This window comes from Mobula hypostoma, chromosome 1 (assembly GCF_963921235.1).
Source record: "Mobula hypostoma chromosome 1, sMobHyp1.1, whole genome shotgun sequence".
NCBI classification, from domain to species: Eukaryota; Metazoa; Chordata; class Chondrichthyes; order Myliobatiformes; family Myliobatidae; genus Mobula; species Mobula hypostoma.
In genome coordinates, this window is record NC_086097.1 from 177,313,514 (window position 1) to 177,333,308 (window position 19,795).

Here is a 19,795-nt window from a genome sequence, read left to right on the forward strand (position 1 = left end):
CTTTCTTAACTACCCTATCTACCTGTGAGGCAACTTTCAGGGATCCGTGGACATGTACCCCTAGATCCCTCTACTCCTCCACACTACCAAGTATCCTGCCATTTACTTTGTACTCTGCCTTAGAGTTTGTCCTTCCAAAGTGTACCACCTCACACTTCTCCGGGTTGAACTCCATCAGCCACTTCTCAGCCCACTTCTGCATCTTATCGATGTCTCTCTGCAATCTTCGACAATCCTCTACACTATCTACAACACCACCAACCTTTGTGTCATCTGCAAACTTGCCTACCCACCCTTCTACCCCCACATCCAGTTCGTTAATAAAAATCATGAAAAGTAGAGGTCCCAGAACCAATCCTTGTGGGACACCACTAGTCACAACCCTCCAATCCGAATGTACTCCCTCCACCACAACCCTCTGCTTTCTGCGTCTCTTCAGTCTGGGTTCCACCCCCCCCCAGTAATTCTAGTTTAAACATTCCTCAATAGCCTCAGTAAAGCTCCCCGCCAGGATATTGGACCCCCTGGGATTCAAGTACAACCCGTCCTTTTTGTACAGGTCACACCTGCCCCAAAGGAGGTCCCAATGATCCATAAATCTGAATCCCTATCCCCTGCTCCAATCCCTCAGCCACACGCATTTATCCTCCACTTCATTCTATTCCTATACTCACTGTCGCGTGGCACAGGCAGTAATCCCGAGATTACTACCTTTGTGGTCCTGCTTCTCAACTTCCTTCCTAACTCTCTGTAGTCTGCTTTCAGGACCTCCTCCCTTTTCCTGCCTATGTCATTGGTACTTATATGTACCACGACCTCTGGCTGTTCTCCCTCCCACTGCAGGATATCGCAGACGCGGTCGGAAACATCCCGGGCCCTGGCCCTGGGAGGCAAACTACCATCTGTGCTTCCTTCCTGCATCCACAGAATCGTCTTTCTGACCCCCTAACTATAGAGTCCCGTATCACTGCTGCCATCCTCTTCCTTTCCCTGCCCTTCTGAGCCACAGGGCCAGACTCTGTCCCAGAGGCATGACCACTGTTGCTTCCCCCAGGTAGGCCGTCCCCCCCGCAACAGTATTCAAGCAGAAGTATTTACAGCCGCAGGGGTGCTCTCTAGCCCCTTCCCTCTCCTGACTGTTACCCACTTATCTGTCTCCCTAGGCCCCGGTGTGACTACTTGCCTATACCTCCTCACTTTCCCTGACCGGACAAAGGTCATCGAACTGCATCTCCAGTTCCCTAATGCAGTCCCTAAGGATCTGCAGCTCGACAACCTGGCGTAGATGTGGCCGTCTGGGAGGCTGGGAGTCTCCTGGAGTTCCCACATCTGACACCGAGCATAGAACACCGGCCTCACACACATTCTTCCTGTCTGTATTCTACACAGGCAACCTACCTCGCCTCGACCTGTTATCGCCGAAGCCCCGCTGAGCCAAAGACTTCCTACTCTGTCTCCCTCTACCACGACGCCCGCTCTATTAGGTGTCTCCTTTTAAACTTTTCTCACTGTTCTCACTGGCTGACATCCATGAGCTTGCGCAGTCATGCCCCGATCAAACCGCTGAAGAAATAACGGGTTTAGCGGCAGGCGTAGCACTTGCCCTACTTGCAGGGATAAGTGCCGGGGGGAGACCAGTGGAGAGGGAATGTTTGGACAAGGGAGTCACATGCCTTGTGCCTGTGATACTGATACAAGCAGCTTTTTCGTTGTATCTCATCGCACGTGCACATAACAATAAACTTGACTTTATTTGATATATAGAAGAGTGCACCTTGCCCAGGGACTGTAAGGGAGAGTTACCCCTCCCCTGGAAGAGTGTGGGAAAGTTTCCCACTCCTGGGGAGAGAATCAGATTGTTAACCACCCCCGCCCCCCCCACCACCACACTTCACACACTTCCCACCCTCACTCCTGGGGAGACAATCAGATTGTTAACCACCACCCCCCCCCCCACCACACTTCACACACTTCCCACCCTCACTCCTGGGGAGAGATTGATTGTCCTTTAAATATAAGAAGTGCCTGTGATCTGAAGTACTTTGCCTTCCAGAGGAAGAATTCCTTCACCTTCTTCATTATTCATCCACAGTCCTGCACTCCATATCTCAGTAATCCCTTGGAATGGATAATCCTCCCAGGTCTGGCTGGTCTAAGTCTTGCCTCCTGAGCAGCTCTGAATAATGGGGATTGTTGTACAAGATAACAAACCACTCCATGTTCTTTGCACTAACCTTAATCCACAACAGAAACTGAAAGTGGTAAACACTTCACAGAAGCGGTTTAAAATCAGTCCAGGGTGCATCTTGCTTTAATGGAAAATGTTCTACTGATTTTCGTCATGCCTGGAAGAACTTCAGAATGTCAAAAATGTAAATTGGTCCCACTCTAGCACAATAGGGGACATTTGGACAAGTAAATTGGTATTTTCTTAAATTGGTAAATTGGTTTATTATTGTCACATGTACAAAGAGATTTTACAGATCATTTCATCACAACAGCACATTGAAGTAGCACAAGGGAAAACAATAGCCGAATACAGGATAGGAGATAGTGCAGTGCAGGCAGACAATGAGATGTAAGGCCATAATGAGCTAGATTGTGAGGTCAAGAGTTCACCTTATCATTTTAGGCGGCCAGTCAACAGTCTTATAACAGTGGGATAGAAGCTGTCCTTGAGCCTGGTGGTACATGGTTTCAGGCTTTTGTGTCTGCTGCCTGATGAGAAGGGGAAGAAGAAAATGTCCAAGATGGGTGGGGTCTTTGATTATGTTGGCTGCTTTCCCTGGGCTTTAACTACTTCAGGCAGAGCGGTTGCCATATCAAGCCAAGACAAGGGGGGACTGAGTGATAAATGTCAAGAACAAAAGGCTAAACTTCCTCTGGCTGGAGGTGAACATTGCCTGGCACTCTCAGGATGTGAATGTTACCTGTCACTTACAGGACAATCCTGAAAGACGTCCAACGTCCTCCTGAATGCTGGCTTGAACTGCCTCATTTGCTGAGCTCAATCATCTGAAACTAAAATCACTGAAGAGTTTTGGAAAGCAAACCTTGACAATTAGGATCTATTACTAGGACTGACAATAGATGATGAGAAATGTTAATGGAAACAAAGGTATTAATGAGGTTAAATTAATCATTTGTTTTATGGAGACTGCCCTTTGAATGCTAAAATGGTTCAGCAGTGTAGACAGATATAAATTGAGATAAAAGCGGAAACACCAGCTATTAGACCCATTATATTGATATTGAGTTTCTACCCACATCAGAATCAGGTTTAACGCCATCAGCGTATGTCATGAAATTTGTTGTTTTTGTGGCCGCAGTACATAGTTAAATTAAATAAGTAGTGCAAAAAATGAGGTAGTGTTCATGACTTCAATGTGCAGTCAGAAATCTGATGGCAGAGGGGAAGAAGCTGTTTCTAAATCATTGAGTGTGTGCCTTCAGGCTTCTGTACCTCCTGCCTAATAGTAGCAATAGAAGAGGGCATGTCCTGGGTAATGGGGACAATGATGGATGCCGCCTTTCTAAGGCATTGCTCCTTGAAAAATGTCCTGAATACTACAGATCATGTGCAGTAGCCCACCCCCTAGACCAGATGGTGATGCAGCCAGTTAGAATGCTCTTCGTGGTACATCTGTAGAAATTTGCAAGAGTCTTTGGTGGCATACAAAATTCGCCTCAAATTCTTAATTTGGCGGGAGGAGAAGACAGCAGCTCAGCGCGCGTGTGCAGCCCTCTGGTGAAAAATGATATTGTATCTGTTAAATAGGGGCCGTGGACAATTCTGATTTGATGGAGAATGGACATGAAAGCACAGAGGAACATCTGGAGAAATTTCTGAAATGCCCGTTCGCTGCTGTCGTTACTGTGCGGTCGTGAATCTTTCGGAGGGTAGGCCTCAAAATCCCCAGCCTTGCCTGCTTTTGGCGACCGAGAAGGAGGTCAAATCGTTCGGAGAGAGATGGCACTCAGTACTCGGTGTCGGAGAGCTGATCAGAGCTCGAAGTTTTCGGATGACTCAGAGTCGGATTGTGGTCGGCATGGCAGGGAGTTTTTCTTCCTTCTCCCGTCTGCATGAGATGTGGGACATTTGAGAAACTTTGAAACTTTTTACTGTGCTCATGGACTGTTCTTCATCAAGTTATGGTATTGTTACACTGTTCGTAACTACATGTTATAACTACGTGGTTTTGTCAGTTTTTTCAGTCTTGGTTTGTCCTGTGTTTTGTAATATCACACCGGAGGAAATATTGTATCATTTCTTAACGCATGCATTACTAAATGACAATAAAGGAGGACTACGTGTCTTCGTAATCATAATAAAATATAGCCGCTGTCATGCCTTCTTTGTAAATTCGTCGATATGTTGGGCCCAGGAGAGATCCTTAGAGATGTTGATACCCAGGAACTTGAAATTGCTCACTCTTTCCAGTTCTGATGAGGATTGGTATGCATTTCCCCATCTTACCCTTTCTAAAGTCCACAATCAGTTCCAAACAAGAGAAAATCTGCAGATACTGGAAATCCAAGCAACACACACAAATTGCTGGAGGAACTCAGCAGGCCAGGCAGCATCTATGGAAAAAAGTACAGTCAGCATTTCGGGCCAAGACCCTTCATCAGGACTGGAGAGAAAGAGATGAGGAGTCAGAGTTAGACAGGGGAGGGAAGGAAGAAACACAAGGTGATAGGTGAAATCACGGTGGAGGAGAATGAGGGGTGAAGTAAAAAGTTGGGAAGTTGATTGGTGAAAGAGATACAGGACTTGAGAAGGGGGAATCTGATCGGAGAGGACAGAAGGCCATGGAAGAAAGAAAAGGGGAGGAGCTTCAGAGGGCAGTGTTGGACAGGTAAGGAGATAAGGAGAGAGAGGGAAAAGGGAATGGGCAATGGTTCCTCATTCCCTTTTCCTTCTCTCATGTTATCTGCATCCTGCGTATAACTACATCTCCATATGTTCTATGTATCACCCCCTTAATCTCCCAAATGATCCGGAGTTCATCCAGTTCCAGTTTCAGCTACTTAATGTGGAGAGTTAGAAGCTGCGGCTAGATGCACTTCTCACAGGTGTAGTCATCAGGGATACTGGAGGTCCTCCCTGCCTTCCCACATCACACAAGAGCAACATTCAACTATCCTGCCTGCATCCCTACTGTTCCAACTGAGAAAATATAAAGAAGGAAAAACAATGATTAAACTGTGGGAATAAAAATCTACCTGCAGCCTTTTCGCCTTCTCTCACTTAAGCCTCTCCCCACTGAAGCCTCGAAGAGCCAAAGCCTCAAAACATCCACCCTAACACTGTCCACTCCAACGATGTCCACTCCGCTTACCTGTGCCTTATTGTAATTTGATCTTGCCAATCAATCCTGACTGCTGATTGACCGCTGGTCAGAAAGCCCAAACTGCTGTGACTCAATTCCTTATGTAGCCTGTCGGTGAACCTGAGTGAGCCACGTTTTCTCACGCTTTGGAACTCCGATTCGTCGCTACTCAACACATAAAATTGCCACGTCCATAAGACATAGGAGCATAATTAGGCCATTCAGTCCATTGAGTCTGCTCCACCATTTCATCATGGCCGATTCCAGATCCCATTCAACCCCATACACCTGCCTTCTCGCCATATTCTTAGATGCTCTGACCGATCAGGAAATGATCAACTTCCGCCTTAAAAATACCCAAGGACTTAGCCACCATAGCAGTCTGTGGCAGAGTATTCCACAGTGTCACCACTCTCTGGCTAAAAAAAATTCCTCCTTACCCCTGTTCTAAAAGGTTTCCACTCCATTTTGAGGCTGTGCCCGCTAGTTCTGGATATCCCCACCATTAGAAACATCCTCTCCGCATCCACCCTATTCCGTCCTTTCAACATTTGATAAATTTCAATGAGATCCCTGTGCATTCTTTTAAATTGCAGTGAGTACAGGCCCAAAGCTGCCAAATGCTCCTCATATGTTAACCCCTTCATTCCTAGAATCATCCTCATGAACCTCCTCTGGACTCTCTCTAATGAGTCGAATGCCTTCTGAAAATCCAAGTAAACAACATCTACCGACTCTCCTTTGTCTATGCTACCTGTTATTTCTTCAAAGTATTCCAACATAATTATTAAAATTTCCCCTTAAGGAAACCATATTGTCTTCAGCCTATTTTTTCATGTGCCTCCAAGTAACCAAAACTTCATAATTAATCATGGTCTTCAATGTCTTATCAGCCACTGAAGTCAGGCTAACTGGCCTATAATTTCCTTTCTTTTGCCCCCTTTCCTTCTTAAAGAGTGGGGTGACCTTTGCAATTTTCCATTTCTCTGAAATCATTCCAGAACCTAATTCTGCCATCATCCCTGGTAGTGACCATACCAATCAGCCTTGGCCAGCTCCTCTTTCATAACTTCGTAGCTCCCTTTATTCTGCTGTAATAATGATTTCCAGTAAACAGCATCTTTTTAACTTCCCACTTTAAAGCATTCATTTGCCAATGCACTTTGAGAGAAAAAGGCCACTTACTCTGAAACAAACATTTGCTGTCTCTGCAGTGGGTGCAGCCTCCCACAGAGCAGGAACACCAGGCTCCATAAATGCTTTTGGTGTTTTCATTACAATAGCACCTTGTCTAACAATTTTTCTGTCAAGTGCAGTTCCACTGTCTTCCTTCATCCATTCACAATCCTCTCTCAGTGTCAGCCCGAGCTGTTTGCTGACTTTGCTCTTCATATTAGCTGAGTGCTTTGATAGAGAATTCATTTTAAATTTAACGTACAATGTTTAAAAATCGTCTAGTGGAGACAAACAGGTCTAAAGGAATTAACGTAGATAGACATCATGGTTGGCATAGATTTGATGGACCAAAAGGCCTATTTCTGTGCTTTATACTTCTATGACTCTGCGACTGAGTATTTCGTGTCTCCAAGACTTTTGCAACACTCACTTTATAGCTCAGCACAGCAGGGAAGCCAGCCTCACCTTTATGGACGCAGTCTACAGTTCTGCACCCTCAGTGAAGCAGCCAGCATAATCAAAGACCCCACTCACCCTAGACATCCTCCCATCAGGCAGGAAATACAAAAGCCTGAAGAACTTGCCATTGGGCTCAAGGATGGCTTCTAGCCCACTGTTGTAAAACGATTAAATAATGAAATAGGATGGACACAATCTACTTTGTTATGACCTTGCACGTTATCATTTACCTGCACCATACTTTCACTGTAGCTTTTAGACTTCATTCTACATTGTTATTGTTTTACTTTGTACAACCTCAATGATGCACTATGTAATTAATTGATTTTTACGTACAGTATGCAAGACATGTTTTCCATTGTATCTTGGTACATGTGACAATAATAAACCAATTCCAGTTCCAACTTAATTAAATGAGGCAGGACCATAAGTCCATAAGGCACCAGAGCAGAAATTCCTGCTCTTCTCTGTTTTAGAGGGCCGTCCTTCTATTTTGAGAATATGCCCTCTGGTCCTAGATTCATCCACTCCCCTTCCTTGCCAGGTCCACTCTTTCAATATTCAGTGGGCACAATATGCACAAGTACATGTTTACAGAGGTGCGATGAAAAATGTTAACCTGACTGAGGTAAACAGAGCAACAATAAACTTTGCCCCATAGCAGAGGTATCTACTATGAGAGGGCATTGGTTTATGGTATGGGGGAAGAGGTTTAGAGGGGATCTGAAGACTTACCTTTATCACTCAGAGGGAGGTTAGAAAATGGACTCAGTACCTGAGGGGGTGGTGAAGGCAAAGACCCACACAACATTTAAGAAGTGCTTAGATGGGCACTTGAATCACCAGAGCAGAGAAAGCTACCAAATGCTAGTAAAGGGGATATCTGCAGATGGGTTGACACAGGCATGATGGGCTGAAGGGCCTGTTTCTATGTTGTATTATACCATGACTCCGACCTCCAAGTCAGGAGATGACACAGTACCTGGAGGCAGTTACAAAATACACGTGGACTAAGATGTTAACTGTCCTGTGCTATCACCAGTGGGATTATCAGTTGATCTGCCACCTGTCTTCAGGAGTTTCGGCCCACTTATGATCAAGACTCCCTCGAGGTGGTGGGCCAGCAGTGCTAAAGAACCACCTCCCACTGGTGAGCTTAAAAACTTGGCATCTGCCTCTATCAGAGTTGTTGGTTACTTCCATCCAACAGACAGTCTGCTCTTCAGGTGTCTATGCAACTACTGAAGGGTTTGCAAGATATGTATACACTGTCTGACCGTCTGCCCCTCTGGACATACTTGGTCCACACCCATGCTGAACCTTTTTCTGCTGCCTCAGCTACAGCCCTGCTGGTTGACTTGATCTCTCTTCTAGTGAAGCCAAGGTCACGCAGCCACTTCCAGAGAGTGAATGCAATAAACCCACGGCAGCCTACTTCAAATGGATAGCATGAGACCTTCCACCCTCTGTCTCTGCACTCTGATCTTAACTCTGCATACTTGGTTAACTTGCGCTCATGGGCTTCATCGATGTTGTCTTCCCAGGGGACTGTGAGTTCACCAATAACCACTTCTCTACTGGTGTCAGACCATACGATTATATCTGGACGCAATGTTGTGAAAGCTATTTGCTCCGGGAAACTGCCTTTCCCGTCCAAGTCAGCCTTGACACACCAATCATTGGCTGAAGAAAGTATGCTTGATCGTGAGCCTGTGCTGTACACCCTTGACTTGGAGCCTTCTTTCACAAATGATATGCGATGTTCTGTGCAGCATGGGGCATGAGATAAGTTGTGTTGCAGTACTCTCTGCTCAACCGCTTCTGTTACAACTTTGAGAACGTTGTTATGTCTCCAAGTGTACATGCCGCTGGAAAGATTGACTCTGCATGCACTCAAGATATGTTGACTTCTCGCCACAAGCAGCACACCTGTCTGTCTTCTCTTCATACCAGGTGCTGAGGTTGGCAGGCGTTGGGAGTAGATCGTACGCTGCTCTGCAGAAAAAAGAAATGCGGAGCAGTTCCATCTGCCAGAGAACATTCCAAGATAGATGTCGTTGTTCAACACTTTCCCACCGGGTCCAAGCCCCTTGTTTGGCCAGGCCAGCTGTTTTAGTTAACCTCTTCTCCTCTTCTACCTCTCGTACTTCTTGTGTTACAACCTCACGGCACTCCTTACCTGTAGAAGATGACCACCACTTGTGGGTTGTCCACCCAAGTCCCTGGTGGCCTAGCTGGATAGCCCCAACTGTCTCCTTGTGCTTCAATCTAGACTCTACCTCATCAACTGCTACACGGGCTGACCACTTCCTGCCTGATCTCACATCCAGCTGGGTGTTCTTGATGACAGGGTCTTCTGAGTCTTGAAGCATCACGAATGATCTTACCTTGGCTACCTTGACCTCCTCAACAAGGGATTGCACTGGGATGGTAAGCTTTGTCTGGCTACTGTGGATTGCAACATTGGTGAGGCTGCTCGGTACTCCAAGCCACTTCTTCACATACTTGTTAATCTTCCGTTCCATTGCCTCAACATGGGACATTACCACTTCATAGACAGTTAGCGGCCACATTATTCGTGGCATCAATCCGTACTGCAAGCACCACAACTTCAACTTGCCAGGCAAGCCACACTTGTCAACAGACATCAGGCCTCTGCTGATCTGTTCTCCTGTCTCTTGAACCCTCTTGGTGTCTCTCAGCTCCTCTGTGTACCATCGCCCGAGGCTCTTAACTGGTTGGTCCTGAATGGATGGAATCTCCTCTCCACAAATGGTGAAATGAAAGTCAACCAGCTTTCCTCTCCTAAGAACAAGACTCCTTGACTTCTTGGTCTTGAACTTCATTCTTCCCCAATCCATTAGCTCCTCCAGTCTAGATAGTACATTTTCCACTGCCCCCGTGCTGGGACCCAAAAGGGTGAGATCGTCCATGAACGTTCGTATTGGTGGTAACTCCTCTCCACCATCAAGTGCGACACCTGGTCCCACTGATTCTGCAGCCCTCACAATGACCTCCATGGCTAACACAAAAAGGATGGGTGAAATCGCACATCCCATTGGGATTCCAACATCCAAGCTCTGCCACCTAGTTGTAAACTGCTGAATGGAAAACCTCATCCGGAAATCGTTGTAGTACTGCATAACAAAGTTCCTCACCTTAGCGGGAATCCATAGGAATTCCATCACAAACTCAACCAGGACATGGGGAGCAGAACCATATGCATTTGCAAGATCAAGCCAAATTAAAGCCAGATTTCTTCTCAACCTTTTTGACTCCTGGATGGTATGCCATATCATACTAGAATGTACAAGGCATCCTGGGAAGCCTGGTACTCCTGCCTTCTGCACAGATGTATTTACTAATCCATTCTCTAACACAAATGAAGATATTCTTTCTGCCAGAATGCCAAACATAATCTTCCCCTCTACATTCAGGAGTGAAATTGGTTGGAACTGATTCAATGTAGAAGAATTCTCTTCCTTCGGGATGTATACTCCTTCAGCCTCACTCCATGACAAAAGAACAACACCTTGTCTCCACACCACCTTTAACAATCTCCACAAGTATTTCCTCAGCCGTTCACACTTCTTGAACACCTTATACGGCACTCCATTAGGTCCTGGCACTGAGCCTGACCTTGCCCTTCTGATGAACCGTTTGACTTCTGCCAGTTTGGGTTCTGACAGGTCGAACTTCCCTCCTGGCTTGGTAGGCTTCACAAGCCCTGAAATGTCAAGCAAAGGAGCCTCCCGCTGTTCGTTAGAGTAAGTGCTTGCCAGGTGATCCTCAAGTTCTTGTTGAGAGATGTTAAGCTGCCCGCTCTTACTTTGTTCAAACAGTTTCTTTGTGAACTCGTGAGGGTTCTCAAAGGATGATTTTCTTGCCTTCTCTCTCTTCTTTCTCTTTTTACGTTGTGACTCTGCACGACGGAGTGATGCTAACCTTATTCGAAAATGCTCTCGGAGATCGGCAAGCCCTGGCTTGTCACCCTCACTTGCTACCTTCCACCTCTGTCTCAACAATCTAAGCTCTCTCCTCAACCTACTAATCTCCTTCTGGCGCCTGCTTGGTTGCTGTGTAGGCTTTGTTTTCTTCAACTCAACCAAACCAAACCTGTACTTTCCAACATCGTAAATCATATTGCCCATCATTTCCAACTTTCTCTTTGATGTTCCCCTGAGAGTGTTCTCCAACTTCATACTGATATCCTCATCAAATACACGCCAAGCCTTCTCATCTGCCATTGCTGGCCACTTGACCTTCCTCTTCTTCTCTACCTCCTCACCACCGCCATCAAGTGAAGGATCTACCTGGGTACTGTGGTCTGAAACCTGACCTGGGTTATCTCTTGTCTGACCTGGAGTATGATGACTCTCTCCAGAGCGAATCGCTGTGGCTTGTGAATCAGTGGTTGAAAAGACCACATCATCTGTGCTTGGTGAAGTAATCTCATCTTCATCCACTGGGATGGAATAGCACTTCAGCTTTGCTTGGTGGACTCGTAAACCTTTAATGCTAGAAAACGCTCTCCCACACCAACATACTGGACATTCAGAGCCTCTTATCCTAGCTCTTGGTCGTAATCGTTCCCTGTAATTAACTGTATCCGTCCGATTGAGTCCATCACAGTAAAGGCATAGTAAAGTCTGGCAGGGAAACTTAAAAGGGATAGAAAGAGGCTGGGTGAATGGCCATAATGGTGACAAGTGGAACTTGATATTCAGAAATGTGAAGTGTTTTACTTTGATGGGAAGGACAAGAAAAGCACAATTCTAAAAGGGTCAAGAAAACCCCTCTCCCCACCACTCTCATCCCAGTCTCCTAAACCCAGCCGGAACCCTGGACCCACTCAGAATATGTCAAGGACTGTGTGCAGTGCAGGTAGACAAATGAAGCTGCACCGCAGCCTGGCATGGACTCTCCAACACACAGAATTGCAAGAGGCTACAAGACAGTGTAGACTCAGTTATTTCCATCACAGGTACAACCCTCCTCACCATCGAGGACATCTTCAAAAGGCAGTGCCTTGTAGGCAGCATCCATCATTACAAACCCTCACCACCAGGGACAAGCCCTCTTTCACATTACTACCATCAGGGAGGAAGTACAGGAGCCCGAAGACCCAAACTCAATGTTTTAGGAACAGCTTCATCCCCTCTGCCAGCAGATTTATCAATGGTCCATGAACCCATGAACATAGTCATAGTCATACTTTATTGATCCCGGGGGAAATTGGTTTTCGTTACAGTTGCACCATAAATAATAAATAGTAATAGAACCATAAATAGTTAAATAGTAATATGTAAATTATGCCAGTAAATTATGAAATAAGTCCAGGACCAGCCTATTGGCTCAGGGTGTCTGACCCTCCAAGGGAGGAGTTGTAAAATTTGGTGGCCATCTCACTATTCCATTTTTGGACTATTTATTTATTTTTTATGATAATGTAGTAACTTGTTATGCCTGCTCTGTGCCACTGCCACAAAACAACACATTTCACAACAGGAGTCAGTGACAATAAACCTGATTCTGAATGGTCTTTTCCTGTCCCGTATCATTCAAGTTCCAGATTGTTGTTGTGATAGGCATTCGCACATCCACAGGGTTTCAATGCCATGAACATCAGCTTTTTGAAGCAGCAGCAGCAGCACTGTACATTACAAGACAAGGACAAACGTAGCATCTGATCTATCATAGCATGATCAATACCATAACATCAGTCATGCAACAGGCCCTGACACTCATAGAATGCTGTTTCTGGATTTCAGCTCGACATCCAACACTATTGTTTCCACAGACCTCAGTGAACAAACTTCTGCCCCTCGATTTAAATGCACTACAGTGCAACTGTGTGTTGGACTTCCGAATGAACAGATCTCATATGGTCAGGACCCACAGACACTCCTCCCTCCCCATCATCCTCAGCACAGGTGACCCCCATCCGTAATTAACCAACCAACTTACTTGTCTTTGGAAGGTGGGAGGAAACCGAAGCACTCAGAGGAAACGGACACGGACACAGGGAGAACGTGCAAACTCCACACGGACAGTGCTGAGGTCAGGATTGAACCCAGGTCTTCACACCAATCACAAACAAGAGAAAATCTGCAGATGCTGGAAATCTGAGCAACACACACAAAATGCTGGAGGAACTCAGCAGGCCAGGCAGCATCTATGGAAAAAAGTACGGTCGACGTTTCAGGCTGAAACCCTTTGGCAGGACTGAAATCTTCCCTTCGACGGCAGTTCAGTGAAACTCTCTCTCACTGCTCCCTCTTGGTGATCCCTGCTGCTTTCCGACCATCCTACCGAAGGGTTTCAGCCCAAAATGTCGACCATATTTTTTTCCATAGATGCTTCTGGCCTGCTGAGTTCCTCCAGTATTTTGTGTCTGTTGCTCTTCGCACCAATGATGTTTTTCTCTTATTCCTCTTGTTTTGTTGGCCAGGGTGTTTAAGTATGAGTCGTCTATAGGGTGGTGGGAGCAACTTCACTGGAGCTGTAAAGCAGGAGCTCTACAATACACACACACTCACATACATGCATTCATACACACACTCACATACATGCACACACACACTCACATACATGCACCCATACACACACTCACATACATGCACACACACACTCACATACATGCACACACACACTCACATACATGCATTCATACACACACTCACATACATGCACACACACACTCACATACATGCATTCATACACACACTCACATACATGCACCCATACACACACTCACATACATGCACACACACACTCACATACATGCACACACACGCTCACATGCACGCATTCATACACACACTCACATACATGCACCCATACACACACTCACATACATGCACACACACACTCACATACATGCACCCATACACACACTCACATACATGCATTCATACACACACTCACATACATGCACCCATACACACACTCACATACATGCACACTCACATACATGCACCCATACACACACTCACATACATGCACCCATACACACACTCACATACATGCACACACACACTCACATACACTCATACACGCACATCTGTGCACATGTGCACATATTCGCAGATACAGTAAAAGACACAAATACACATTTACACACTCATATCACACACAATATACACATGTACACACTGTTCTGCACACAAGCAAAATGCACGCAATCTCACCTGTATAGAAACATGCACGCACACACGCACACACACACAAACACACACACACACACACACACACACACACACACACACACACACACAAAATATCAGCGGCTTAGAGACAGCAGTATCTTTGTACCAGGGTAGAAATGTCTTATACTAGAGGGCATGCATTTAAGGAAAGAGGGAGTAAGTTCAAAGCAGATGTGCAGGGCAAGATTTTTTACTCAGAAAATGACGGATGCATGGATTGAGCTGCAAAGGGTGGTGATAGAGGTTGATATGATAGGGGTGTTTAAGCGGCTCTTAAAATGAATATCAGAGAATAGAGGGCTGTGGACATTGTGTAGGCAGAAGGGATTAGTTTAATTAAGTGTTTTATTGCTAACTTACTTAGATGGGACAACATCATGGGCAAAAGGACTTGTGATGTTCTGTGTGCAAATGACGCAAGAACATAAAGCTGTCTGTGTGAGCATGAAAGGGCTGGTCCAATTTCCCAATCAAAACAATTGCATTAAACCATACATTAATCTGCATTTATAGCAGTCTGGATATACCCACTCTCCCAGTTCTGATGCCTATACACACTTTCTGTATGATCTCTTTTCCCCTTTTTAACTTCTAGTGCCTACATTTGTAACATGGCACATAAACTTTAGCCAAAGTAATTGCGCTCTCCCCAACAGTCAAAAAAATTACTCAAAATAAGTGAAAATGAAGACTCTTTAATATTCCATGCAAGATTTATTATCATGTGGTTAAATTAAATGTCTTTATTAAAAAGGATAAAACTCCATTATTAACAAGTGTTATTAAATTAAAATATTAAGTAGCTTTGCTTCTGTCTGGTTGAGCCCTGCTAATTGGTGTTACACACTGGTCTGACAGTTTGTACTGATATAATAGTTTGTTAAATGGATCTCTAACTAAAACTTGCCTGTCAACTGAATTTTGCCAATTAGACGGACACCAATTAATGAGGAAATCATATGCAGTATTTTGTATTCACCTGGGCTTGACAGAATAGCTGGAACAGCGTGGTGGTGCAGTTGGGAGAACCAGTTCCAGCAACGCAGGTTCAATCCTGACCTCTGTGCCGCTGTCTGCATGAAGTTTACATGTTCTCCCTGTGACAACATATGCCTCCTCAAGATGCTCCAATAGCATCACAGCTTAATATGACAATGGCTCTTCCCAGGATCACAAGAAACTGCAGAGAGCTGTGGACACAGCCAATCCAGCACACAAGGATGTTGCCAGGACTTGTGGACCTGATTATGGGGGAGGCCATAAGATCGTCAGATATAGGAGGAGAATTAGGCCATTTGGCCCATCGAGTCTGCTCTGTCATTTCATCAGGACTGATCTATTTCCCTCGCAACCCCATTCTCCTGCCTGCTCCCTGTAACCTTTGATACCCTGACTAATCAAGAACCTCTGCCTTAAATACACCCAATGATCCGGCCTGCACAGCCATGTGTGGCAATGAATTCCACAGATTCACCACCATCTGACTAAAGAAATTCCTCCTCATCTCTGTTATAAATGGATGTCCATCTATTTTGAGGTTGTGTCCCAGACATCATTTCAGGGAGGTAGCACCCTCCCCCCAGCACAACACCATATCCCCCCACCACCACCCCCTGTCGACCTCCAAGGGTGTATGTAATACTTTGTTTAGTGATTTTGTCTAATCTGTAAACCAAGTTGGGTATATGCAGCAAATGTGACATTAAAATATGTACTTATATTATATTATATTATCATGTTTATTCTGTTACAACTTACTACAGGGAGTTTGGCCTCATCACGTAGGACATCAATAGAGTAGCTCCTTAGCAGCTAGCCAGCTAGTTTAAATAACGTTAGCTATGCTGTAATGACACCTGTTAAACTCACCTCAACATGTCTTTTACATTTTAACCCACCTTGGGCAATAGAAAAGTCACTGTTGCAAACAGTGCAGCGAGCAACACTGTTATTATTTTTGAGATCGACTGTAAAGCCCGCCCACACAGAAAACTGATAGGTCTACTTAGCAGGGGTACCCCATCTTTTTTGCACCGCAGACCGGTTTAATATTGACAATATCCTGGCAGACCGGCTGACCGGGGGTGGGGGGGGGGGTTAATCACGACCGAAATATAGGTGATAAGTCAATAGCATCATAACATTTTAAGTAACATTTGGATATTAAACACACAGCGCATATTTTCCCCGTATGAACATATAAAATCATTGCAACACACCAATATCACTGAATCAGTGCGAGCCCTGGGCTTGTTTTCCTGCAACAAGACGGTCCTATCGAGGGTGAGGGAAGACAACGATACTCGAAGGGGGTTCCTTATGTCCAGTCTATTCCGCAATTTAGTTTTCGTTGCATTCATTGCAGAAAACTCCGCTTTGCAGCGATATGATGTTGGAAATGGAAGCAACGTTTTCAGTGCTTTCGTGGCTATCTCAGGATATTTAGCCTTGACTCTGATCCAGAATGCCGGCAGAGATGTTACGTCAAAGAAACTTTTCAGCCGGCCGTCATTTACAAGCTCGAGGAGTTGATCTTCTTCCCGCGCTGACATGGATGACGCGCAGGTAATGACCTCACATGCGTTCAAGTTCAACAGTGCGTGACAGGGAATGAGGAAAGGTGCAAATGACTCATATCGTTTCATATCGCCAAATCATATTGTTTCCTCACGGCCCGGTGGTTGGGGACCATTCTTAGCATGAACGGAGACCAATCAGGATGCTCGCTCTCCCTCTCCCTCTCAAAAAAATCTATTTCCGGGATATTGTATATAATTTCCGGGCATCAGGGAGCCACTATCGATATGCGGGAGACTCCCGGATCTTCCAGGAGAGGTGGGATGTCTGGTGTCCTCTGGTCCTAGACTCCTCAACCAAAGGAAACATCCTCTTCATATCCACTCTATCTAGGCCTTTCAACATTTAATAGGTTTCAACGTGATCACCCCTCATTCTTCTAAATTCCAATTAAGTACTGTCCCAGAGCCTTAAATTGCTGCTAATATGATAACTCTTTCATTTCTAAAGCCCTTCCAATGTCAGCACGAGGGGCCCAAAACTGTTCATAAGGCCTCACCAGTGCTTTATTCAGCCTCAGCATTACATCCTCTTGAAATGAATGCTTAGCACTGCAACCTGCAAATTAACCTTTGGGGAATTATGCACAAAGACTCCCAAATCCCTTTGCACTTTGGATTTTTGAATTTCTACTGTAATTTGTGAACCACAACCAAGCTACGATTCGGAGGCCTGTAAATAACTCCCATCAGGATCTTCTTATCCATGCAGTTTCTTAACTGACAAGGATTCTACATCTTCCAATCTTATGTCACCTCTCTCTAAAGATTTGATTTCATTTCAGAGCCACTTGCGGAGCACCGGTGCCCCACAAGGCTGTGTACTCAGCCCCCTGCTGTACTCACTGTACACCCATGATTGTGTGGCCAAGTTTCCATCAAACTCAATATATAAGTTTGCTGATGACATAACAATTGTAGGCCGTATCTCGGGTAATGATGAATTTGAGTACAGAGAGGAAACTAAGAACCTGGTGGCATGGTGCGAAGACAATAACCTATCCCTCAATGTCAGCAAGACGAAGGAATTGGTTGTTGACTTCAGAATGAGTAGCAGACTGCACGACCCAATTTACATTGGTGGTGCGCAAGTGGAACAGGTCAAAAGCTTTAAGTTCCTTGGGGTCAATATCACAAATGACCTGACTTGGTCCAACCAAGCAGAGTTCACTGCCAAGAAGGCCCACCAGTGCCTTTACTTCCTGAGAAAACTAAAGAAATTTGGCCTGTCCCCTAAAACCCTCACTAATTTTTATAGATGCACCATAGAAAGCATTCTTCTCGGGTGCATCACAACCTGGTATGGAAGTTATCCTGTCCACGACCGAAAGAAGCTGCAGAAGATCGTGAACACGGTGCAGCACATCACACACACCAGTCTTCTGTCCTTGGATTCACTTTCCACCGCACACTGTCGGAGTAGTATTGCCAGGATAATCAAGGACACGACCCACCAAGCCAACACACTTTTTGTCCCTCTTCCCTCCGGGAGAAGGCTCAGGAGCTTGAAGACTAGTACAGCCAGATTTGGGAACTTCTTCTTTCCAACTGTGATAAGACTGCTGAATGGATCCTGACCCAGATCAGGGCCGTACCCTCCAAATATCTGGACCTGCCTCTCATTTTTTTTTAACACTACCTTACTTCCCATTTTTCTATTTTCTATTTATGATTTATAATTTAAATTTTTAATATTTACTAATCTTTACTAGTTTTAATATTTTTGATATTTAATATTTGTAATCCAGGGAGCAGGAAGCACAGAATCAAATATCACTGTGATGATTATACATGCTAATATCAATTGTTTGGCGACAATGAAGTATAAAGTATAAAGTACTTCTCCTCCTTCTCTGCTTACCTACCTGTCCTTTGTGTATCCTTGGGTATTAAACTTCCAACTACAATCCTCTTTGAGCCACGACTCATTGATGTCCATAACATCATACCTGACAATCTCTAATTTAATTGTACTACAAGATCATCTGCCTTATTTCGTGTACTGCGTGCATTCAAATATAACACGTTCAGTCCTGTATTTGTCATCCTTTTCAATTTTGTCTTCCTTTTACACTGTAACCCACCCATTGACTGCAACTTTGCCCTGTCACCTGCCTGTCCTTCCTGACAGTGTCACGATATACTAAGTCTGATGTAAATCAACATCCCTATCCTCAGCCCTGTAGCTCTGGTTCCTTTCTCCCTGCCAAATTAGTTTAAACCCCACACCCCGCCCCCAACAGCTCTAGCAAACCTGGCCACAGCATATTGGTCCCCCTCAGGTTAAGGTGTAGCCCATCCCTTTTGTGGAGGTCATACTTTCCTCAGAAGAGACCCCAATGATCCATAAATCTGAAACTCTGCTTCCAGCACCAGTTCCATCCCCCTATGAGCATACATGGCTCCTTCGTAGAGAAAGTTAAGTGCACCAAGTTCCTGGGAGTTCTCATCACAGACAACCTCACCTAGTCCCTCAATATCAGCTCCCTGAATAAGAAGGCACAGCAGCACTTCCACTTCCTAAAGGGATTAAGGCAAGCAAGGCTCTCCCCTAACCCCCACCATCTTAACTGAATTTTACAGGAGCACTATTGAGAGAGTCCTGACAAGCTTCACCTCCACCTCGTTTGGGAGCAAAAGAGCATCAGACTAGATGTCCGTACAAAGGACTGAAGAATGGCAGAGAGAATCATAGGGGTCTCCCTACCATCCATCAAGGACATTTATCGTGAGTGCTGCATACCTAGGGCCATTTGTATTATCAAGGATCCCACCCATCCATCCAGCAACCTCTTTGACTTTCTATCATCAGGCAGGAGATCCCAATGCATTAAGACAGGAACGGTCAAGATGGGAAACAGCTTCTTCCCTCAGGCCATTCGGCTTCTGAACTCCCTGCCACATCACATTCAAAGGGTCACTGGTTACTCTGTTCTGTACCTTACAATATTTAATTTTTTAACTCTACTTTGTTTATCTATGCATAATTCATTTGTACATTTTATCTTTACTCTCCTAAGCTACTGTGTGTTATATTCTGTTA